The 25,333-nt window shown below is 42.0% G+C and overlaps 1 long non-coding RNA gene across 1 annotated transcript in view; it reads left to right on the top strand.

The window, feature by feature from the left end:
- The first annotated feature begins 9,486 nt into the window (after positions 1-9,486).
- LOC123480623 (uncharacterized) overlaps positions 9,487-25,333 on the top strand; it is a 95,476-nt gene continuing 79,629 nt past the window's right edge. Inside the window, exon 1 of the long non-coding RNA XR_006656708.2 lies at positions 9,487-9,679. This is a non-coding gene — a long non-coding RNA (uncharacterized lncRNA). The remainder of the gene's footprint in view (positions 9,680-25,333) is intronic.

Genomic DNA, 25,333 nt, shown 5'->3' with positions numbered 1-25,333 from the left:
AACAGAAAAGCTAGAACAAACAATATGGTCTCTTTTCTTCAGGACGAAAAATAGTTGTCCTTACTCTTTGGTGTTTTTTTTTGTATTCATAAGGCCCTTTGCAGATTTAATAACATCTACATACTCTCTCCATAGGAAAATCCATAAAATCCATATTCTCATACAATTTATCATACAGTATTATACTCTGCCCCAAAGCCTATTCATGGTCCTTAGGCTAAGGATCTTTGAATTGGGAGAACTCTTTTTGACTTAGGGTTCATTTCAGTGTTAGCATTAAATCCTAGTGAATATCTCTTGCCAAATGTTCTCAAATAGCTGCGGTATTAGTACTTGATTATACACTCACTTGCAAATAGAACGGTGGCTGCTGTTTCAGAATCTGAGGTTTTTCATAACAAGAGGTAAGTATAAGTCTTGCACTCTTATTTATTCTGTTCTGGTTCCCACTCTTCCAGAGATAATTCTTTTCCCAAATTCTTCTGAGAGATCCTTAGGTGGGCAAGAGATCTTTCAAACTCTGTTGTGGTGGCTTTTAAAAAAAATTGGAATATATTGCTTCCTGAAGCCACAAAATTGCTGTAGGTTATGCCGAAGAGACATTTTCATAGTTCAGGCAGCCTTTGGACCCCGATTCTAGTGTAATTACCAAGCCCACTGACAGGATAGGCCGAGAAACATAATACAGACTTAGGTAATCGGCCAGTCACTTCTGTCATTTTTATTTTGAATTAATGTTGTGGGCGTCCCTTCAAAGTCCTTCTGTGGACTATTCCTTGATCATTTATTCTCATAAAATTCTTATGTAACTAAATTCTTTCTATTCATGTTTTTTTTCCATTTTACATAAGAAAATAAAGGCACAGACCTATGGTACCCAAGTATAGGTGGAGCTATTTTACGTCCTTTTTCAAGTGTGGATCCATGGATTGTTTACACTCGTCTTTGGTTTTATCCCTTGCAGCCACATAAGATTGGCAGATAAATAACATTTTATTCACAAAAAACCTGAAAGGGTGGCTTTGAAACATGTCTATATTTTTCTAGGTTAGAAAAAAAAATCCTGTTTTTCACTTTTCTTTTTCCAGAATGACACCAATACAGTATTACCTTCCATTTGTGGATTTATCTTGATACAGTGATAAAGCTGAGATTCACTTGTTAGGTGGGAGAAACATTTGGATCTCTAAAAGATAAACCAGACTTACTTTAAGTAGGTGCTTATGTCAACTGCTACGTGGGCAGGCAGGTAGTGGTGCTTCGCTCAGTACAGGCAAGAGCGGCTCTGAGCAGGTGGAGAGGCCCGGGATGGAGAATGAGTGCTACCAAGTGCAAAGGGATTTGTCTCTGTGTCTGAAAACACTGCTCCTACAAAATACAAAATAAGAAACAAACCCGGCCCAGTAAACTAAAAGTGGAAAATGGAATACATTCACTTTTTGGTAAACAAGAGAATAATAACTTCCAGAGCCACCATCTGGGTAGGTGCTGTGTCACCTTTCCATCCGTCCCTGCCAGTGATGTGGACTCGGACGTCAGTGCCCTGTTCCTCTGCTCCCAGACCTCTCCCGGGTGGATACTGGCAAAGAGCTGCGTCAGGTCACTGGAAAAGGGCAGGTGCATTTGTATACATTGTAGGTAACTTACTAATGACACATTGGGAAGAGAATGCAAAAAAATAATAATAATGCCATGAAGAGGAGGCTGTGTTGGCATTCTGACATTCTGAATCAGATAAACTAGCCCCTGGCTGGGGACATCAGGCATACTTTCCAGTGTGGCCCACCCCAGGATGGATTTCCAAATCTGCAGACATGCAAGGTCGCTGTGGTCACGCACTTGGGCAAACACGGGTCCTCGGCACATGCCGTTCTAATTAGATGGGGTTCAGGGCAGGGCACCAGCCATTTTTACTTAATGGTGATAGTTTTATTGGTTCCTTGACAAATCAGTGGCTCTGTGGAGGATGCTCTGGCTGCTAGATGGAGAAACACTGCACGGAATGAGGGGAAGAGGCCCAGCCTCCGAACAAGGGGTGCAGCCTGTTCTTCCAGCAATTCCTTACCAGTGGGGTTGGGACCGTTCAGAGTGTGTTGACTGTCTCTTCTGCAGCAATTACATGATCGCCACACTGAAGGGTGATTTACTACATGTGGTTCCCAAAGATGGCATGAACCCAGTCTGGTACCCTCTTTCCCCAGCTTAACCTCACCTTCGAGAAAGGACAGACCCTCCCACTGAGAAGCCTCTGCTCTGGTCAGTAGGTGTTTGCAGGGTGTGTCAGAACAGGCCACACTTGTTCACATCTATCACACACATTCTGAGTTAATTTATTGCCTTTCCAAACAATCTGAGCACTGCTGTAGCTGAGAGAACTGGGATTTGAAGCCAGTCCCGTCTGACTCTGACAGACAAAACAAACAAAATCTCCAAGTAAGGCGACTGGAGCGGGAGACCCTGTTCTGTCACCAGCTATTGGTATCAGTCTCGGTCAAGTTCTTTCATACTTTTGAAGCTGTGCTTTTTTTCTTCAGGTTTATTTGTGATCATAACTTGAAAGCTTGCAGCTGAAATAAAATGAGATCAGATACAAAAAACGCTTGATACAGTTCCTGGTATATAATAGGCTTTCAGGAATTAGTAGCTAATACTGCTTCTTACAGAGGATCATGTAAATATACTGAGTGATTCTGAAGGTCTTTATTTTTTGCTTCCCTGTTCTTACCATATAATGAAATATTTAAACTCAAAGACTAATGTTTTCTGTTATGCAAAACCTTAATAGTTTTTAGTGGTCCTGAATGGTAGTACATACACAGCAATGAAAAATAGGTATTATAAAGATAGGAAAAAAGTGGAGAAAGAACAAAGGATAAGGTGTTAAGAAAAGTGTGTCATCTTATTTCCATACTTTAGGTGGGATAAAACTTAAGACTTTGGAAAAAAAATAAATGATGAAAATAAAAGCTGAGAGACATCGAATGTCACACCCGTGGATAAAACTTTTAGGATCTGCTGTGTAGCACATTCCTTTGGAAGGCAAGGCTGTACTGCTGGCTTATATTGTTCACTCCAATTTGTTTTCCGTCTGAAACTTTGCAGGGGACATTGAACACCAGATCCTATGACAAAAACCCTGGTGTTGAGCAATCTGTCTGAACGGACGGGTCCTCGTGCAGTTGAATCAGCTGTACTGTTTTAGGGAGTGGACATTCTTAGATGACTTACAGGTTTTGTTTTGGAGACTTACTGGTCTGTGTTTAGTTACTAATTCTGTCACGTAACGGCAGTGAGACTTTCAATAGGTTACGTAACCTCCCCTAACCTGACTTGCTTCCCCAGCAGTTTGAGTTAACTCAAACTAACAATACTTATTTTGCCCTATTGCTGAGAAGATTAAATAAAATTAAAGTGGCTGTGAGGAGGAGAAAGTAGAGAAGTATCATGAAATATTAAGGAGATAAAGGTTAGTACTTACTCCTCTAGAATGTAATCGCACCGTAGAGTACCACGTTGGTCGCTAGTTAATATAAATGTGAATTCTTATTGATGTACAGAGTTTATGAGATATTGTAAGAAATAACTATTCACATGGAAGAGCTGAGTAAGGATATTAATTTATTGAAAATGGTTAGAGCGACTGTGTACAGGTAAAGGAGTTAGGGAGTCAGGAGCCTATTGCTGTCTTCTGCTTTTCTGAGCTATTTCATTTTTATGCTTAAGTTGGGTTTAACTCAAAAAAAAAACCCAAATCCATTCACCACAGATGACAGGCCGAGGCAAAACTGATGCATTTTTGCTCTCTAGTTGATGCATTATTTTAATTCCCAGTCTTTAATTCCTCTGGAATCCAAAAATGACAAATTGAGGATAAATATATTTTAAATGCTTAGAGGACAATTTTATGCATGTTTTTTTCTTTCGTACGTGCAGTTGGGACTTTACTGTCCTTATTTCCAGCACTTATTTTCAACATTTCTGTGGTTTTGTGCTGCACTCTAGCAGATCTGTGGACCAAGAAGAATTAGAAATAGTGACTATGGTAGAAGAGCCAAAAGGAGAACTTTCAACCTCGGGACTTGGTGAAACCCCCTTTATCTGAACATGTGCCTGGAGCTGGCATAGAACGGGCATTGCCAGCAGGTGGTGTCAATGCATGTATTTTTATCATGCTCCGTTAAGCAGGATGTTATAAAAGAAGTAAAACTAGAAGAAAATTTTCTATTTGTTAAGGGGTAGGGCAGAAGGACTGTGTGCATGCGTCCCAACGGCCTCAGGGCAGGCCGTTCATGCTGGTAGGCAGAGCCGGGTTTCGGGTTTGCCCGTGATGACCGGGCACCTCCTTAAACACTGAAGGGACGGCAGTCGCTCTCCATGAAGCAAATATTATCCTGAAGAAAGAATTACTTTCAAGTTTTAATATCCTTTTGGTCTCCAATATTTTTGTGCAATCTGATAAAAGTTTTGATAGGTTTGATTCAGCACATTATTCCAAGAATCCACATGGATTTTGCAGTGAGTTGAACTGAGGTGAAATCAAGATAAATTTATTGAAGGCTTCTCAGAGAGCTGGTAGTTTTCAAGATCAGGGAGAGAAATGGGAAAACAAACATCTGAAAAACTAAGAGAATTGCTCAAGAATACCAAGCTGGTTAATGACAAAAACGCATATTTTAATGAAGAGAAAATACACTCTGAATATAATTCAATACATTGAAATATTGTGGTGACGAATGAATATCTATACTTACCAGGTCTATGCTACCTTGAAAATCATGTAGGCTTTTTGTTGCTTTCCACCCCCTTTACCTCCTTTATTGCTTCTGTCGTTGCTGTTGAACCAAAAAGGAATGCTCTGGGTAAGGAACGGCCTCCCCTCGGTGATGGCGTGGCGTGTCCTGTCATGGAGGAAAGAGTGGATAAAGAACGACACATGTTCAATAGATTGTCATTGGTGGTTACTGCTGAATGACAGTCTGAGAATATTATCCCCTGCCTTCCTCCCAACTCCCAGACTCCTGCCCCAGGAAGTCAGAAGACCCCACACAGCACCACCGAACTGCTGCCTCCCTTCTCCTCCATTGGCTGACTTCTCATTCCAGAGCCTCCTACACACCTGGGCTAACAGACTTGTGACCCAGCAGGAAACTGTTCCTTTGTTCTATGGCCCAGGTGGCAAACACAAGGACCCTGGGCTGAATCCCGCCCTCCACCTTGTTTTATCTGGCCTGGCACCTTGTTTCCATCTGGTGGCAGTGCTGAGCTCTGGCGTAACTGTTAAGGAGTAATTACATTTTTACAGTCTTAAAATTATATTTGGCCCTTTGAAGGTGACTGCGAGGCCGATGTGGCTCTCGGGGAAAATGAGTTTGACACCCCTGCCTGTGGACCTATCAGGTGACTCCACCTTAGGAACTGTGGTGGCCGGAGAAAAATGATTCCTTTGTTTCCGTTGGCCCTGGTGAGAACTCAGGAGGGGACCTGAGGAATGAATGTGAGATGGCTGCAGCAAAGATGTACCTGGGGACACTCCTGCCCAGAAACTCCAGAAGGAATGCCTTTGAAGTGACCATCTACACATGCTGGACCTTGTATGGCCCAGGTCTCTACTCTATGGTGGCCAAACAACCTGCTCCTCTGTAGTTGTCACCAGACTGATCTTTGTGTTGGAAATGGGCTGACTCTGCGTAGGCAGAAGGGCGCCCAGAAAAACGGTTTTTGCCATTGAACGCTCAATTAGGTCTGGATGCAAGTCCTGCCCCGGCATTGAACAGACACATTCTGCAGCAATGACGTGCTAAAACCGAGGGCCTGGTCCCCATCTGGGAAGAGCTGGCAGGTCCCTGCACATAAAGGCTAGCACTGGCCCTGAAGGATAGGGCTCTTGGGGCCAAAAAGAACATAAACTTGAGCCAAAGCAAATACGTTGGAATTAAATAGTTTGATGTGAACATTTGACCGAACAAATGTATGTGTGTATGTATTCTGGGGTATTGGTAAATTAGGGAGAGGCAAAGCAACGAAGAGCGTAGGCTCTGGTGTCAGACTAGCTGGCTCTAAACCCCACGTCCACCATGTAGGGACTGAAGTGTCAAGGTGGCCTTGAGTCTGTGGGTTTGAATCCCAGCTCAGCAATGTACTAGATGTGTAACTAGGGTAAGTTACTGAGTTTCTCCGAACTTCCATTTTCTCATCGGTATGTGCAAAACACATTATGGAAAGCAGTTGTAATTGTGCCTGTACCTAGTAAGCACTCATAATTCACTTAATGTACTTATTTTGGTATACTATTGGGCCAGGTATTACTCTAAGCATGCTACATATATTATCAATAAGTGTAAACTGTTATTATTATCATCATTGGTATTTGGGGGGTACCCAATGATTATATTTTCAAACTATTTTATTACATTTAGTACTTCTTCCTACTTTTTTCTTTTTATTCCTAATTTATGTGCAGCCTATGGTTTCTGCTATGGATTATGTACAATGGTAAGAGTGGGGTAACGGGACTGCCCAGCTCTGCAGACCAGGGTTGGGGTTCAGTATTGCAGAGGTGGTGTAGTTCAGGTGATAAGAATAATAACAGCCGATAATAGCTGATTATCTCTATGCAGCAAGCACTGAGAGGGGTCTTTATCGTCCCATTTACCGAATGACGTAACTGAAGTCTTTGGAGGGTCGGTCTACAGGGTGTAGCCGGTGACATGGCTGTGACTGCTGATGGCACTAGCGTCTGTATCCCAGAAGACCAAGTCCAGGGAGAGTGTTTGTGTGTGGTCACTTGTGTGTGGTCACAGGACGTACGTAACTGAAAGAAAAAAAGAGCAAGTCACTGCTGATGAAAAGGTTAGTGATGGGTGGAGACAGGGTTGCTGAGTTGTTCACCTGGATGTCCACGGTCCCCCAGGCTGGTGGTGGATCTAGGGGAGAGAGAAAGACCATGATGAGGGCCAAAGCCCTTGATACCTGCGTGGATGGACTAAGAGGCTGGTGAGTGAGAGTAACAAGGAGAAGTGAAGGGAGATATACAACCATTATGAACGTAACAGCAAGCTGCTCTTTAAGGAATCCTTACCCCGTGCCTGGCTCTGTAGGGAACTTTTGAAAAGCATCATCTCAAATGTGCACAAAAATCCTTTCAGCAAGATACTATTATTATTTTCATTTTATGTATAAATTAACTGAATTTTAGAAAAGCTGAAGACATTGCCCAAGTCTATCGTTTCAAATAATGCAGAATGGCTCTGTGAAATGGTTTTTGAGGAAGTCACGCATCCACTCACCCACCCATCCATTTGTTTAACCAACTTGAATATCTGGTAAGCATTAAGTGCTAGGGATGGAAAAGTGCTTTATAGGCCCCAGCCTTTGCGTCTAGTGGGAAAGGAAGATATAAGAGGGTTGTGACTTAATTATTTGTAAAACAAGAGTGCTGTATTGCATAATTTTTAATATTTCTTCTAATTCCACCTCTGTCATTCTAGAAGCAGCAAGAAGTAATCAATAAAAACCCAAACTGTACACAGCCTGGTGGTATAAAACTTGAGCTGACTTAACTGTTGTTTGCATAAGACCATCCCTTTTCTCAACGCTCTGCAGACTAGCAAATTTGGCAGCCGAGGAACTCAGTGTGCAGCAGCTGGGCATGGTTTTGGGTGGGAGACTCAAATTCAATGTTGGTGAAGTGTTTACAGTTTGCATGTGCATTGCAGGTGTGTGACATCACTTCCTAAGACTGATGCAGATGCTGGGAGCAGTGGCAGGAGACTGATAGGCTGCCTCAAGCCCTTTCCAAACGAGCCATCTTGTGCGCAGATGTCGACCACACCTTCTTGCGCATCTCTCTAAATAGCCTGGAGATGAGCCAGTTCTTGCCGATCCAGCCTTGGCATTAGAATGCACAGCCACTGAACCTCTTCAGGAAGTGGGATAGGAAACCACGTGTGCTCCCTTTAATGCCTCAGGTGAAGGAAATGGTGGGAAAGTCAGCATTAATTGTCTTGTTTAGACTGCACTCACAACGCATTATTGAGCTTGTATGATTTTGGAGGGAGTGGGAGTGGATTCTATGTAGGAGGAAGCCCTATTAAAAAACAGTTCCCCAAACGACTAGTGTAAACAAAATTGCAGAGAGAAATATTAGAACTGCGTAAGGGAACAAATGTTTTCATGTTTTTCCTTGCAAAGAGTCCTCTAGTTTATCCAGTGCAGGCGTTCCATTGACAGAAAGGAAGCAAACAGAATAAAAAGCTATGATAATGTAACATCATCTCAATGCAATTATTAAAACAGATTATGCTTTCAGTGTGCGCATATTCTGCCGTGTTGAGTCAGGCGTTGGATATAATGTCTTAAGTGATTTAGAGTGACCCCAGAAAAGTTGCTAGGAATTGTGTATGACTGTTTCATATTGCCCGTATCATATACTTTCCTGTAACCACATGTGTTCATGTACATATAAATGTAAACTAAACATATACATGTTACATGAATAAAAGTAATAATACTGAATTTATTTTAAAGTAGCCTATATTTTAGACTCGCCAGGAATTTGTGTAACTTTCCCTGTAATTAGTTCACATTATAGCAGGTGTACTAGGCTGATACTTTGAAATGCTACACATTCCCAGCGTCTGAGGTGTACTGAGGCTTTTCCTCTTACACAGGACTTCAGGAAGGGTGGGTCGGAGGGTTGTTTCTTGTAGCCGACCACTGGAGAACGCAGAGCCTGGTTCTGGGGACTCAATGTATTATTAATCATTATTTCTGCAACACGATGGCTGCTGTGAGCAACTGGAAGGAAAGGATGTTTGAAAATAGACCCTGCTGAAGAAAACGAATAGCTGGACTCCCGCCTCCTGATTTCCTTCCCACATCAGAATGGGTGTGTAGGTGTCTGATTGGGTCCTATTATCTATGAATTGCCCTTGAAAAAGTCGCTCCCTCTCCTGCAGCTGCAAGGGCTGAGCCTTTTGCTTGAATGTGTAGCTCTGATGTTTTCTGGCATGCGTGAGTTTGGAAAACATTTAGACACAGCCTGCGATTGTTTTTCAAGTCCTAGACAATCCTGACTGAGCAGGTCTGATTAACATCAGTTCAGAAGCTTGAAGCCAGACTTTCACAACCCTGCTTGTGCAGGTGTCGAGATTTGTAGAATGGGTTATTACTTTTAAAGAAACTAAACTTCCTTATGTTTCCAGTTTGAAGATGAAGTGGGATTGTGTCTGTTAATTTGCAGGCTTTTGGAGGCTGTAGAGCCAGGGCAGCAGAAACTAGGACGTAAACTTTTTTAAAAGCAATGTTATTCACGGCATTAAACTGCAATCTGACTGCAATGCTAGCAAATTTAGGTGACAACTCCTTTTTTCCTACTCAACTCATCCATTTCTCCTATTCATAAGCTACAAGCTGTAAGAATTAGTTTTGGAAAAGACAAGAGAAACACTTAAAGGAAATCTGTCTTTCAATATCTTAGGAAGACACCCCCGCCCAGGGCGTTTTTCTGTGCTGGGCCGTGTTGGGACAGCAGAGTCTGGCGGGAACTTCTGTCGTGGCTGTGACCAGGGTGTCTGCATGCACAGCTGAGATCAGAAGGACTGATGAGTCTGCCTCGGAAAACTCAGAAGCCAACTGCTGATCCTGTTGCCGACAGACTCAGGCACATAATCAAAACCAGGTTACCTTTTTTTTTTTTAAATCAAAACATTAAAAATGACAGGTACGGACTCTGCTGAGGGGCCTGGGCCCTCTCTTACTGGTCGTGGCAATTCATGTCGCGCATCAGGGAGGAACAGAGCGAAGGTGACTGTGACTAGTTGTACTGCAGATATTCACTGTGTTTTAGATATGTTGGAAATAGCCTTTTTTAAGGGGATGAAATTAAAAATGCCTTGAATGTATGATTTGTTAATGATTTAAAAAACCTTTATTTTCAGATAATTTTGTATTCACATGTAATTGTAAGGAATAATACAGAGAGACCCATCTACCCCTTCAAGTAGCTTCCCCCAAGGGTAACATCTTGCAACACTCTGATACAATATCATAACCAGGAAATTGACGTGGATCCAATCCATCAGCCTTATTTCTATTCATTAGTTTCATGTGGACTCATTGTGTGTACGTATGTGTTTAGTTCTATTTGATTTTACTACATGAGCAGACTCATGTGATCAAAACACAGTCAGGATACAGACCAGTGCCATCACCAGAATCCCTTATGCTAGCTCTTTTTTTAAAAAAAAAAATTTTATTGTTATTCAGTTACAGTTGTGTGCCTTTTCTCCCCATGCTAGCTCTTAATTTTTAATGGGACGTGTACGCAAAAGATTTATTCACAAATTTGAATAGCTTCTCTGAGGCTAGGTTGGATCTTAAATAGTTTTGAAAGACACTAAATGACTAAGAAGACAGAAGAACTTAACCTTCAAACTAATTCCAGGGAATAGGCTGAAACCTGGGAGCTGGTCTCCCTGTGGAGTTCTCTGGGAACACAGACAGTGAGTTACCGCGCTGCTTAAGCACAGAGAGGTTGCCGAGCAGAGAGTGCAGAGAGACTTTCATGGTACCTGGAACATAAACAAGGCAAGGCTCTAAGGGCACAGGGCAGTAGGTCTTTAGCACATTTAACAAAGGAAGTTAGGAATTATAGCCTCAGATTCTTTTGTGTAAAAAGGAAAAAAGCAATATCAGCAAGAACCTCCCCCCCTACTCGCCCCCCCAAATGTTGTTACTGGTCTGCGCTCTGTTGAAAGGGTTTTCTCCCCCTGGGAAAACAATAAAAAATTATTTGCCCCCGTGTCAAGTTTAGGACCACTTCCCGAGATGGCTAGTTTGGCAGAGGCTGCTGCTTGGCCGAGAGCTTTGCTGTCCAAGCCACTTGTAGTTCAGCATGGCCTTTGCTCACAGACAATAGAGGTTTGTGTTCACACATTTGGAAAGTGAGCTTACACAAACAAGTGCTGTTTATACAGTTTCTGAAAACCATAAAGCATCGACACATTCAAACTAATGGGCTTTGGGCTACATGCAGAATAAATCTCTGTGTTCTTTGCTGTTCCCTTATTAACCAGGTAATGAAGACCATCTCTAAAGTGACTGGTTAATAGGAGAAAATTGTGAAAAGTCAATGATAAAAGCTGTGTACTGGATGTTTTTTCCTTCTTTTGTCCCTTTGGAATTACAGATATTCATTTTGTTCAGAAGAGAATGTTGGTTTAGTTGTAATTCAACTTCTAGTCTTTTCCACTAATAGGTAGAAAAGATGGCCGGACATACTACTAATTAAACACCTTTTAGACTTCCCTTCTCACCGGTCAGCTGCACTGAGGTCTGTCTTGGCAGACCTGGAATTTACTGCTAGATCTTCTAGATAGTAAAGGTCTAGGAAAATGGATGAGCTTGAAATACAAGGAGGATGTTATTTCCTTAGCAAATGCTAGGAAGATCAAAGCACAGGAACCCGAGACTCAAGTCGTGAAGGTTTTACTTGTGCTGTGTTAGCTCTGCCAGGTCTCCAAAGCTGGCTTCACCCCTCCGTCAGGGTGGGAAGTTCGTCCATGGGAATAGTCATTCCTAGCAATCTGGAGAGGATCAAATGCACACACCTTCACAGAGGTAGGATCTGCAGCAGCTCTGGGTGTTGAGCTTCCGAGAATCTCTTCAGGCCTGCAACTGGGTTCCCAGGGTTGACTCCTGGGGCTGAGCTCCTCCTTTGCTGTGATGTTGTCTCCCTTTCCCCCACTGGCCAAGGTGTGGGGACTGGCCTTCTTCCCTGGCCTCTGCTTCTGAGGACATAGTTCAGACCCCCCCATTCGGGAGTTTCAGGAGCCCCATCTCCTTAGTTTGCTCATTTGCTCCTCTCATCTGGAGTCGGGCCTTGCTAGGCGGCCCATCCAGGGACCAGCTTTCTTATTGGCACTTCCCCTTAGCCAAGTGTCTATGATGATGCCACTTTCTAGTTCTCTGTTCTTAAATATTTTGGTGTAAAGAAGGTTTTTTTGAGAAGTTAATGAAAACGCCAAGAAATATATATATATTTCAGGGCACAGGTTTTGAAATGCATGGGTCCATTTACGTGTGGATTTTCCCAATAAGTACCTGCACACAGGTACTTTCTCAGTCCATGGTTGGGGGCCTGTGGATGTAGAGGGCTGACTCCATGCATCGGTCTATGCCATTTTCCAGAGAGGACTTGAGCACCTTTGAATTTAGATTTCCTTGGGGGCTCGGGAACCAATTCCCCACAGATCCCAAGGGACAACTAAATTTTGGGGGGAGTCAAAAGTTGTATTCAAATTTTCAAGTGCATTGTGCAGGGGTAGGGTAGGGTCAGTGCCTGTAAACCCCTATTGTTCAAGGGTTAACTATATCTGTGTGTATACACACATTTACATATGTATGTGTACATATATACATATACATATGTGTGTATATGTATAATTTTTGTGCAATAGCAAAGTACATATATGCATCAATTTTATTAAAATTTCAAAAGCTACATAGTACTCTAAATTTCATATGTGGACCTCAGAGAAGTCTGAAGAACTGAATTCAATAATTCCTCAATTTATTATCTTAAATTCAGATGAAAAATTGGGGCCCTCCAGAGGTCAGGACTGGGTCTTTCTTGATGGGTTGCCTAGGTGCGAGATGCTGAGAGTGCTCCCTCTCCCAGAAGGCAGGATGATGAGTCACCTGTTCCAGGGAGCAAAAGTCTATATGCGTCTTTCTCAGCACCAAGGTATCAATCCTCACTTCACTTACTTGATCCCCCTTTCTCTCTGGTATCTGTGGTTTTAGGTTTTGACTTTTGCCCATACCTATTCTGTTTGCATTGCTGGACTGACGTAGGTGACCTCTTTGCTGTAGTCTCTCCTGTCACTCATCACCAAAATTTCTGCAGACTAAAAGTTGACCCCCCAAGATGGGGCAGTGGATTACCTGATGACAGAAAACCAGATCTGGTTGAAACATGAGCACTGGTGGATGAGATGCAGAGGGTAGTGTATTTCCTCGTGTGCATTGTGCATCAGCATTCGTCTGCTTGGCCGCCATCGCAAAATACCACTTACCAGGCAACTTAGACTACAGAAGGTTATTTTCTCCCAGTTCAAGATCTGGGTGCCAGCACGGTTGAGTTCTAGTGAGGGGTCTGTTCTTGGCTTACAGAAAGCCACCTTCTTGCTATGTCTTCGAGAGGAAGAAGAGGGTGAGAGGAAGAGAGAGGGAGAGAGAGACAGGGCGAGCAAGCTCTCTGGTGCCCCTTCTTATAAGGTGCTGACCCCATCCCACCATGGGGACCCCACCCTTGTGACCTCATCTACATTGAATTGTCTCCCAACAGTCTCATCTCTAAATAACATAGTTAGGGCTTTAACATAACAATTTTAGGAGGCACAATTCAGTCCATAATGACATTTCTGAAAGAGGAATATGGTGAAAGGCATATAGTGACCAACCCTTCAGGGAAGACCGATCCTCCAGCTGAAGCTTCTGTGTTAAAATGTTGGGGAAATGGGGGGCAGGACTTCTATGGGTAGAATTTTATTGGACATTCATGTCAGTTTCAAGAATAATCTATCAGAACCCAAAGTTGACAGGTGAGAGACCCTACCAGGGAAACACTGTTCCTCTAGACATGAAAAGTATATTTTATTTTAGTAAATTGCTCCATTTTAGATTTAGGATGAGACGTAGAAGAACAATTCTAAGCATTTGCCTTGATTACTATTGAACTAATAGAGGAGCAGAAGACAAGTGACAGCAGGAAAGATTTGTTTAATACTTTAAACCTAGATCAGCTGACCAAAATGCAATTTCCTTGTAATTTATCCTATCAGCACAAACTTAGTGCCTTGGAGTTACCTCCTGGGTAACCCTATTTAATGAGTTTACTAGCACTGCCATTGTGTGAGGCTTCGAAACCACTGGATAGCAGGGAGAGTTTGTCTGCTGAAAAGGAGAATTGAGATTGCGTTGGGATGCTATCATTGTGACCCACTTTTTTGATTATTACCTTGAAGGTATTGACAGTAAGTGATCTCAAGACAATGGTAGACCAGAAAGCATGTTGAACTCATCCAAAGTGAGATTGAGCCTCAGAAGAATGGTCTAAATTCTCATAGAATTCCAGTGTTATTCTTTCATGTGTGTGTGTGTGTGTGTGTATACATATATATATATATTCATATTTTAAGATTGTGGAGGCATTAGCCTACGAAGTTCAGTGCAGAGGTGCTGACCCTCTGACAAGCTCTCCCAGTCTCCACCACTGGGGTGGAAGTGGTTTAGGGCAGGACCTTAGTGTCAGACAGTTCAGGAATCAGTCTGGTTCTGCTATTTAGGAGCTATTAAGACCTTGGGCAAATTCTGTGCCCTTAACTAAGTAAGCTTCAGTGTCCTAACGTGGTACTTGTGAAGACTGGATTAAATAATGTAAAGAGAGCTGAGTGTAGGACTTGGCACAGTTTAAAGCTATACATATGAAAGCTGTTATCAGACTGATAATTCATCAATACAGTGACTGGTCCTCCATGCTTGGGAAGAGTTTAAAAATCACTATCAAGCTCAGTTTTGTTTCACAAAATGCATTGTTGTTTTGTGATAGCTAACTCTTCCTTTCCTCCTGCTATTGGTTATCTATTATTTTTTTAAGATTTTTATTTATTTTTAGAGGGGGGAAGGGAGGGAGAAAGAGAGAAAGAGAAATATCAGTGTGTGGTTGCCTTTTGCATGACCCCTACTGGGGACCTGGCCCACAACCCAGGCATATGCCCTGACTGGGAATCAAACCTGCAACCCTTTGGTTCGCAGTCCGGCACTCAATCCACTGAGCCAAACAAGCCAGGGCAAGGTTCTTGACTGTACTTTCTTAGAGCCCAGGGAACAAAAGTAGATGCAAGCAACCTGCCCCCTCTTTTCCTATAATAAAGACTCCTGTAAAGTTGAAAAAGCACTTAAAATGGAATTCAAATGAAAAGCAGGAGTTTATATTCCCCCTTTTGGAGAACAATTAATTGATTATGGTGAAGTATGGTTTAATTAGACCTGAACATACAGACCAGGGCTTCTTTTTGTATACAATCTAAACTGCTTCAAGATGGAGTTGATTCATTGGGCTTTTAAAATTCAGCCTATTTAATTCCAAAATTAAATACGAGTGTGTTATCTAAATAGGGTTGAATTATTTGAGTTATTTTTCAAGTCAGGGATTCCAGACACAAATTGAGAACTATTTCTATATATTGATATATAGAGGAGTTCATGTCTGACGGAATTCCTTAGGGACGGAATGAAAATCCAAGATCTTGAAGAAAACAGTCCCTACCTGGCTTCCTGCAAAAAGCCTGTGCTTCCAGCGAACATTTGAATAACAGTAGGAAAGGAGGATTTCACTGGGCGAGGACAAAGCGGCTAGGGCAGCCGCTTCCAATAGCGGGCTTTACGCCTGAATCTGGCACAGAAGCCAGACCACAAGAGTGGCAAAAGTGCTCCACGACGAAAAAGGAAGGGTAGTTCTGTTTTGCTCTATCCTTTTCCTATTACTTTCTCCCATCCAGATGTGCGGCCTCAGATCAAAATTCTACTTCTGTTAGACCGTGTATGAATCTAATGAGACTCAATAGCTCCATTATGCATTATTTTCTCAACATCTGTTAGCCACAGTTCTTGAACTTAGCGTTAAAGCTTTCTCCTTTGCTATTAAAGTCCTATCCATTTGCAATTTTTTTTCATAACCCAATAAAACAGCCCCTTTGCAGCCTAAGTTTAAGTGAGTTTTGCTTGCCTGAGGCTGACTCCGCAGACTGGCGGAGTGGTCAGCTCGAGTGCACACGGGCTGTTCTCCATTCTGCACCCACAGTAATCGTCTGGAAACACTAGATGGCGCAGGAGAGGCGCGGATGGACCAAGGCGAGCCCAGCCCGCACACTTCGTGGTTTTAAATAATTCTTAGGGTTACAGGGAGCAGCATTTCAGGATATTCTCATATGCTCTTTTCTATTAACTTTACTGTTGTTCTGAGGTTTATCTTTGGGATTGTTCAGAACTGAGTGATGTAAGGTGAAATTCCTTCCAGCTTGAAAGCAAATACAAAAAATCTTGGTTGGGTAGTACCTTTATTTTTTTTTCTTTATTTTAGCACAGAAATCACACGCATGCTTGCTCTATGTATAATGACACAGACATGCACTGTATGTGTTTATATGTATTGGTGCATGCATATGCGTGCTGTCTTTATGATGCAGTAAGCACATGCTGTACCAGGACACTTGGAGAGAACGCACACCGCGGTGTGTGCACACACATGCGATTCTGCTTATTGTTTTCATCGTGTGCCTATAAAGAGCTGGATTCTGAGAAATGCTTTTCTAAGAGAAAACATCTAAACATAGAAATCAGTGTTATGTAGTGTCTATTTTTTTCTCAGCTTGTAGTGATTCTCTGTGTATTCCCGGAAGTTTCATATATAGTATATTTGTTAAACACGAGGTGAAAGTATCATTTCATTTAATGGAAAAATGATAAAGTATGAACAGGAAAGCATATTAAGCAAATACTGACTATTGGGACTCAAAGTTAGTACTGATTACAGTAAGAGTGTCATTAGCTTTAATTATAAAAGTTCTACTCATTCAGAAGGAATTATAAATATAAAACCATGGGCTAATCAATGGTTTGCTATTCAGTAGTGTTTCTGATTCAGTGGAGGAAAACCAGAAAAAGGGACCTCACAGCTGGTCACACTAAAAACACTTGTATGGAGACAGCTGTCACAACTACCAGGAAGTGAATCGATTCTCATTTAAAAAATAGATCTGGAGTATATGAATGTGTTAGAAAGTTCTTTGGATAGTTGCTGATCGTTAAAGCACATAGAAGCTATTTAATTGTTTCCCAAGCTTTTCCATAGACTAATGGAGTTCGCTAAAGAAAATATTTTCTCATCTGTATATGGAAAAAATAACATCTACACTGAGGGATTGTTTTGAGAATTAGAGATAATGCATGTAAATGTATATAAATTTAAGTAACCTCAGGCTTCACAGATTAACAACTTTATTGCTGAATTAGGTAATTGAGAAAGAAATAAAACTCATCAGAGAACACTGAACCATAATATAAAAATAAAAAGGTTGTAGAGAGTCCACATATTTCTGATGGCCCTTGGTAACGAATGTATCTGTAATTACTTTAAACTTCCCTACATTTTAGTTTGGGAAACGTGATTTCACAGTGCATCATACAATCATGTGTAGCATCATTACCGCCATGTCTAAAAAGAATAGCTCTTAAGTATTTTGGGTGGAGGCATCCCACCACACTGGCGAGAGCATGAGTGTGGGGTCTCAGAGGGTGGGCTCAAATTCTGGCCCCACTACTTATCACCTATATAGTCTGGAAGACCCAGTTCTCAAGATCTTATTTTCTTATTCTTAGCATAGAATTAATACCATTTTATCACACAAGCCTGCTATGGTTAAACAGGATTTTTCAGCCTCAAGACTTTAGCACTTGACCTTTGGGACCAAATAATTCTTTGTCGTATTGGGGGGGAGGGGAGGCTGTCCTATGTAATCACTGTAGGATGTTCAGCAACATCCTGGCTTATATATCGTCTAGACACTAAGAGTATGTTGTAACAGCTAACAGTGCCTCCAGACACTGCCAAATGTCCCCTGGAGGGCAATATTGTCCCTGGTTGAGAAACTCTCATATGGAATAATTCACTTTGCATAAAACTGAGTAAACACTAAAAAAATAACTATTATTACTTTTTAATTGACCAATCACTGATAAGCTTTGACGTCAAAGACTTCATCTGAAACCCCAAGAGTTATCCAAGTCCTCTAATGTAGGGACCTTTATTTGAGATTAGAACCCAGTACGAATCTTTTCTTTAAAGTTACTGGTTTATACTTATGGATTAACTCAATAAGTCAATCCATTCAATCATACTTTAAATCCACCAATTACAAAATGTAGGTAGTATTAAATAATCACTAGGGGCAAAATTATAGTAAATGTCACTCTTACAGAGCCAACCCCCTGAAGGACGTGCATTAAATGTAGGAACTAATCAGACCTCGTTGTGGGCAACTTTACTGCGCTCTAATTTCAGTTCAGTCGTTAAGCCCCGTGGGGAACAGGACTTCTCCTTAAGGACGCTAATGGGGAGGATAGACAAATAAATCAACAGTTTAGTGATATCTGTAATACAGACTGCCTTCTTTGGAGGGTCTCTGAACTCACTGGGGAAGTAAGGGGAACCTTCCCAGAGAAGGTGAAACCTGAGCTAGATGGTGGAATTGGAACAGCAGTAAGTTGGGTGGGAGTCTGGAGGCATGGGTGTTCTGTATGTGTAGTAGCATGTGGGTAGGGTGTGGGGAATATGGCATATTTCACTTTCTTCAAGGAAATCAATGTATTTGGTGAGAATGCGGGGATAGCAGGGTCAGTGGTGAGTTCGTGAAATTCCTCATACTCATTCTAAGGAGTTTGGTGTTCATCAGGGAGGCTAAAGTATCTATTAAATCTTCATAAACGGAGGTATGCTTTCATTTAATCTTCATTTTAGATCATTCTGGCATTGTACGCAGGAAGGACTGGAGGGGGAAGGCAAGTGTGGAAACAGGGAAACTACTTAGAGAATAGTGTAGTCATCCAGATAAATGAGGAAAACTTAAAACTCAGGTAGTGATGATCAGAATTGGGGAACGCAGAACGGAAACACATTTAGCAGGCAAACCCGGGAGGAATTGTCAGTTGCACAGGGGGGATGAGGAAAATACATTGCATTAAAGATGACTGCTTGTGCTTCTGATTTGGGCTCTTAGAGAATGGGGATTTCCAGTGGGAAAGGGAAACACTGTGTTTCTAGTGGTGGAGGACTGTGGGGGAAGAGAGAGATCCTGGATGTAGTCTTGGCCATGAGAATGAGCTGCTAACAGGACATCTGCGTTTATCAATAGTTAGATGGCATAGGTTCAATCAGACCTAAGGGAGGAAGCTGGTCTGGAGATGGAGGTACCGTAGGGATTTTCAGGAGATAGATAGTAACGGGTGAGTTCATCAGCAGAGTGCTGATGATCGAGACTTGGACTGAGGACAGATGGGCAATATGAATACCTCGGGTCAGTAGACAAAGCAGAACCCCCTAAGTAGACTGGGAAGGGTGGGGGTAGAAGACAGCAGCCATCCACGAAAAAGCAGTCAGAGAATCCGAGCAGAGGAAGAAGTTGCAACAGAGTCTATGTAAGTGGAAGGGTGCCCACCAAACTGACATGCTGGCCTGGCCAGTTTGAATGAGAGATCATAATAGGGCTAGCAGTGTTGGGGAGTGTGGGGACAAAATATGGGCAGTGTTTTTCAACAATTTTTGAGTGCCTTTGATTGGGGTTATTCCTCTTCCAGCACCCACAGGCTCCATCAATTCCCACTGTCTTACAGAAGGTGGAAAATGGAGTCTAGAGGCTGTAGGTCTCAGTGAGATTAAGTAAGAAGTGTACAGGCATTGGGAGACAGATAAGGGAGAGCAGGCCATGCGTTTTGGTAACATCTAATGCTAATATCTACTACTAGTACTAATACTAATAGTATTATTAGTTTGAATGTTGACTGACACTAGTCTCAGGCATAGTGGTACCGCCTAAATAGAAGTCAGGAATGTGAAGATTGGCATATGGAGGCCACAGCACCTGTAACAGGCTGGAAAACTCTTAAGATGTCAGTTTAGAAGAACTTTCTAGGGAGTTAAAGAATGATACCTTTTATCGTCTGTAACGCAGTGAAACACTCCAGCAGTGTTGTGTGTGTGTGTGTGTGCTCAGTGTTTGTCTGAGAGTGAGGGTGGCGTGTGGGTAGTAAAGATGTAAAACAACCAGATATGGGATACACGTGCCGGGGGCAGGCTGGCTGGCCCTTGAAAGGCTCACATCGAATCCCCACACTTTGGAGGTGTCTAATTCAAGCTTCCAGCTCTCTTCAGCTCAGGTCAACACCAGATGGCATGGTAATTAGCTCATTGGACGTACAGATGTGTTTTCATTGATAAAATTAGTTATGTTCACGAAGGGTATGTGTGATTAGCTAGGTTCATTGGTCTGGGGCTCCTGCACGGACAGGGTTTCAGAAAGAGTGAACTTGATGGTCTGCATCCCTTGAGAATGGTCCCTTTGTTTAGGGTTTCAGACGGTGTGCTGTGCATACACCCATCTGAAGGGATATTTTGCCTGACTCCTACTGGGCTAATGGAATCTGGCGTATGTTTTTTTCTGCCTTGCGTTAACCTTTTATGCGTGATGCTGATGATACCTGAAATTATTGAGAGCTGGTACTTCACTGAACTTATGGAACTGATTGCATTAGATTTTGTGGCTTCCTACAGTTAAATGTGGGTGTGCCAGGACTTGCTCGGAACCATTCGTTTACGGCGTTATTATCCTCAACATCAAAGCAGCAGGTGAGGAGACCTGTTAAAGCCATCAACCCCAAACAATCCGCTAATTGTGAATTATCATTGAGAGCAATTTCCAACCATCCCGATACTCATTCCTCTGAATGGGACAATGTAAAATTGACTATTCCTTCATAGGTACCTGAGAAAATTTTGACAAGTCTGTGACTGAGCTTAGATTTCCTTCATGTAATAAGTCAAAATCATATTCACCCCATGAGTAATAATAGCCAATATTTTCTGAACACTGTTATGAGTATTTACACCCAAACATGTTCACTTAATCTTCATGGTACTTTATGAAATGCTTAGAGCTGTGACCCCCATTTCTTGGACGAGAGCACTGAGGCCCAGGGAGGTTAAGTAAGTAGCTCACATGTTCAAGGTAAGCAACAGGCCCAGGATCGCGTGCTCAGGCAGGCTAGTTCCAGAGACTGGGCTCATAAACACAACCCTCTTCTAACTCTCTAGATTAAATGAGATAATTTAGGGAGAAATATGTATTAAAGTATCTGTCACCACACAGACACACAAATATTGGTCAAAAATGAATTGGTCCCACAATGATCCAAACTTCATGTATATTATGTACTTGGTTGGTTAGAATGGACACTCATTCATGACTTTATTAAGCATTCATATACAATGTATACGTCTGATACTAGGAAATCACTCAGATAACCTCAAGGAGGAGAAGACATGTATGGAGTAATGAGTACTTCCTCATTAGGCTTTACTGTGCAACCTTATCATTCATGCGTTACGTCCACATTTTACTTTGGTTTTACTGTCTTTAATAGACCTATTAAAACTTTATTCTTGAACACACTATTCCACAGTTGAAAAATTCTTCAGGTATTTTAATAAAACTTCCTCACTCAACAATGATTTTTATTCCAAAATTTTTTCCAGATCTATTAAGAAAAAAAAAATCAATTTACCTTTTAGTTAGAAGTTTCTATAAAGCAATCCTGACTTTTCCACTAATTGTCGATCAGACCTTGAAAAGTGTAATTGGAAACAAGGTTATTTTTTTTCTGGGTACTACCTTCACATACTAATTTTTACTGACTGAAGTATTTTCTTGGCTAGGTTTCACTGGAACTAGGCAAGAGATTAAACAGCTTGCTTTTCTTTCCCCTTTTCTTTTATTTTTTTGCATAAAGAGAAAATGCACTTTTTTCCCCCAGTTACATATCAGCTTTAGATAAGCCTTCTGAGATCAAAAACTCTACAAAGGAAGTTAAAATATCACTTCTCCGTGTTGGAGCTCCTACCACGTGACCAATTCACCTAACGACATCTCAATAGAATGGTCAGGGGACCACGGAGGAGAAATGAGATTTTGTTCTGAGCTTTAGAGGCAGGAGGAGAGAATGTTTGTTCCATGTGTTCACTCTTTGGAAAGCAGAGGATGGTCTGTTTGTCATTAGTATTAACATGAATTAGTGTTGCTTACTTCCCATCAGAGCCTTCATGATATAAAGACAGGGTGGGCCAAACTTTGTCCCAAGAAGGATGGGGAAATCCTCCCAGGGAACTGCAGACCTAGCATCTGAGAAATGTAAACAGGGATGGAACAGCAAAGCCTGTGAGAACGAAGGAGAGTTTTTCACCTCTGCCCACGTGCGGTTCAGTTGTGGAACTTCCTATGCTGAGAAATGCAGGGTGGGAAAGCCTTCAATCAGCACCCTGGATGGGTTTTCTGCATACACTGAAGTGACTTGCTGTTTATTTCTTTTTCTTTTTGAATAAGGCACTAAATAAATGTATCGTGATTGTCCCAGTTTTATAAAGTAGGATTTTAAAAACAAGTTCTTACCGCTTATGCAGGAATTTGTTGTGTTAAATTTTATAAACTAACCAGGAGAACAGATCTTCAACAAAGCAGTCATTTAAAGACTCCAAATCTAGGGAGTTTAAAGCTGTGGAAATGGAAATAAGCACTCACTGTAACAGGATATACTTAGTGATAGCTAACATTTATGATTACAGTTTCTATAGATTAGCTATTGTTTGTAACTTTACAGGAGTTATTTTACTAAGGCTATTGAAACAACCTTATTAATGTCTTTGCTCTCCATTGGAGGAAACTGAATTTAGTAGTGGTTAATATTCCCAAGATCTCATGCCTCACTGGTGAAGTTGGGACTTAAACGCATAGCAGCACTTTCCCTTTGACAGGGTTCTTTTTGAACTAGACGTCGGTGACCTTTTTCTGTATCTTCCAGAGGACACAGAGCAGATGCCTTCGCTTCAGCGGTGTTAGTAGCTGTGGGAGCCGGAGTGCTCCGCACTTGTGTTAGAAGCTGGTCACTAACTTTCTGTGGGCTGTATAATGCATCAAGTAGAAACTTCACTTGCCAAATGTATTTAGTAAGGAAGTGCTGGGGAGGATTATTATAAATTCTTTAACCTAGTCATTATAGAATTGAGGCAGATTATATAACTCTGTCTATAGAGCAATAAAACTCTCAATAGGCTCTGCATGGGAAATCTGTGAGTAATGATTAGTGCTTTTGAAAAGTGTTTCCTCCAAAGGTCCAAGAGTTAAAGTGGACTGGTGGATGGAAAAAATGTGTTATGAGTGGCCATTTGATATGCTCTTGGGCTTTTGAACTGTTAAGAGGTAGAGCTCCCTCTGTTCTGAGCTCTTTATTTTGATTTCTTTAAACAGAGTGAAACCCTCTCTTCAGACTGACATCAAGCCCATTAATTTCTGTGCAAATACAAAAAGCAAAGATATCTGTGAGTAGAAGACAATGAGGAACATTGACAATGTTGAATGTTCACGAATTGTCAAAGTTACTATTTACCGAGTGCTTACTCTTTATCAGAAGCTAGTTAGACACTTTGTAGCTATTAACTTTTTAAAATCCTTATATCCACTAAGGATATAGGTACTATGTTTAATCCTTACTTTATAGAAGACAAAACCAAAGCACAGAAACTTCCCCCAGGTCATAAACTTATTCAGAAGGGAATCAGAGGTTCTCATGGTTAACGGCACATGGTTCTAATCTCTCCCCAGGGCCATGCTGACTCCCCTGCCCTTTGTCATAGTATAATCCCAAGAATCTGGACCATCTGCACATTCCACAGAACATCTTACTACGGCCTACCGGTCTGCTACACTGATGACATCATGGTGATTGAACCGAATGAGCAAGAAAAGACAAGTACATGGGAAGGGTTTGTGGGCAGAAGGAAGGAGATGAGCCCAATGAAGATGCAAGTACCCCACAACATCAGCATAGTTTTTCAGAATCAGACAGACTGGGGCATGCTGGGATATCGCCTCCAAAGTCAAGAACAGGCCATTTGCATCTTATCTGCCCCTCAGAAGGAAGCACACTGCTTGGTAAACCCCTGATCACGTGAGGCTGCTTGTGGCAAAGAGGCAGCCGGCAGGGATGGAGACGTCGCATGGGCAGAGGTGATGACTCTGGTCAGCAGGAAGATGCAGGGCTGCTGCTAGACAACGTGAGATAATGTGTTTTGCATCGAGATGATCTTTTTGGACACCTCCTGGTGTTCCCATGCCCCTCAGCCATAGCCCGAAAAGACCATAGTATGAGGGATTCAGACCCACAGTAATGAAGGTCTGGATCATTCTGCCAGTAAACCACCTGTTCTGTGCTCTTAGTATCTCAGTGGAGATGGCCAGGGGAATGTGAGGAGAAAATTATATTCATAGTAAATTTTAGAGGCAGGAGGAGAGGTGTTTGTTCCTTTGGAAAGGAACTCTTTGCCTTCTTTGGAAAGCAGAAGATTGTATGTTTGTCATTAGAATTAGCATGAATTAGAGCTACTAACTAAGGAGGAAAGGAGTCTGGGAAGGATGGGAGAAGGGGGGATGCTGATTAATATTTGTAGCCCTAAAGGCAGCAGCAGCAGAGGCTGTAGTTCATCCCACTAACATGTCTTTTGTGAATTTTCCCAGAAAACAAGAATAATCAACACGGTGGAAACTCTTTCCAGATGAGGGACTTACTATGAGACCCTGAAAAGTGCAAGGGGTGGACTGTAGTGGATTCTGGAGTTCTCTCCCCAGGTCCCAAGCTGATGGCTCACAACTCTTTTCCTCACTGATAATTTCGCTTAGCACCAGGGGACTGCCTGGTCAAGGGCGTCATACAGAAGAGTCAGATTGTTTCTGCTTCACCATGGCTGGGGCCTAAGCTAGGAAGACTCGAAGATCGAGCACGATTCTTTGCTGGGGTTTGGGAGTCATACATTCTCATGTGCCTGGAAGTTAATGCCGGTTGTTGGCTGATAGCTTAGTTGGACTGTCAACTGGAATACCTACCCTCTGGCTTCTTTGCACATCTCTCATACATTTCTAGTTTGACTTCACAGCATGGTATGTGAGTTTCAAGAGCTACCATCTCGAAAGCATGAGGCAGAAATGCTTGGCATGTCATGGTCTAGTTTTAGAAGTCAGATACCATCAATTGTAACCTCGTGGTCAGCACTCACAAAAGTCCACTCTGCTTCAGGGGGGACAGGATATAGATCCCACCACTTGATGCAGGTAGTGTTATGTCATATTGTAAGCCCACGGGGGATGTGAAATAATGTATCTTTGGAAAATGCAGTCTGCCACTTCAGGGAAGGGGACACCACCGCCTTCTCTTGCTTGTGCATTCTACCTTCTCCACAGCATCGCTGATGCAGTGATTTTCCTTGAAACAATACCTTGAACAGAGCAGTTCTTTGACCAAGAACAAAACAAAAACAAAACAAAAACAAAACAGAATGTAAAACCGTCAAAGTCTCCTTACTGCTTATAGAAGAAAGTCCAAATTCCTTAAGGTAGCATTCAAGAGCCTCCAAAATTCACGCAGAATCTCCTCACCCCTTCCAGTTACTTTC

The sequence above is a fragment of the Desmodus rotundus genome, chromosome 9 (genome assembly GCF_022682495.2).
Source record: "Desmodus rotundus isolate HL8 chromosome 9, HLdesRot8A.1, whole genome shotgun sequence".
Lineage (NCBI taxonomy): Eukaryota > Metazoa > Chordata > Mammalia > Chiroptera > Phyllostomidae > Desmodus > Desmodus rotundus.
This window is presented reverse-complemented; position numbering and strand designations above follow the sequence as displayed.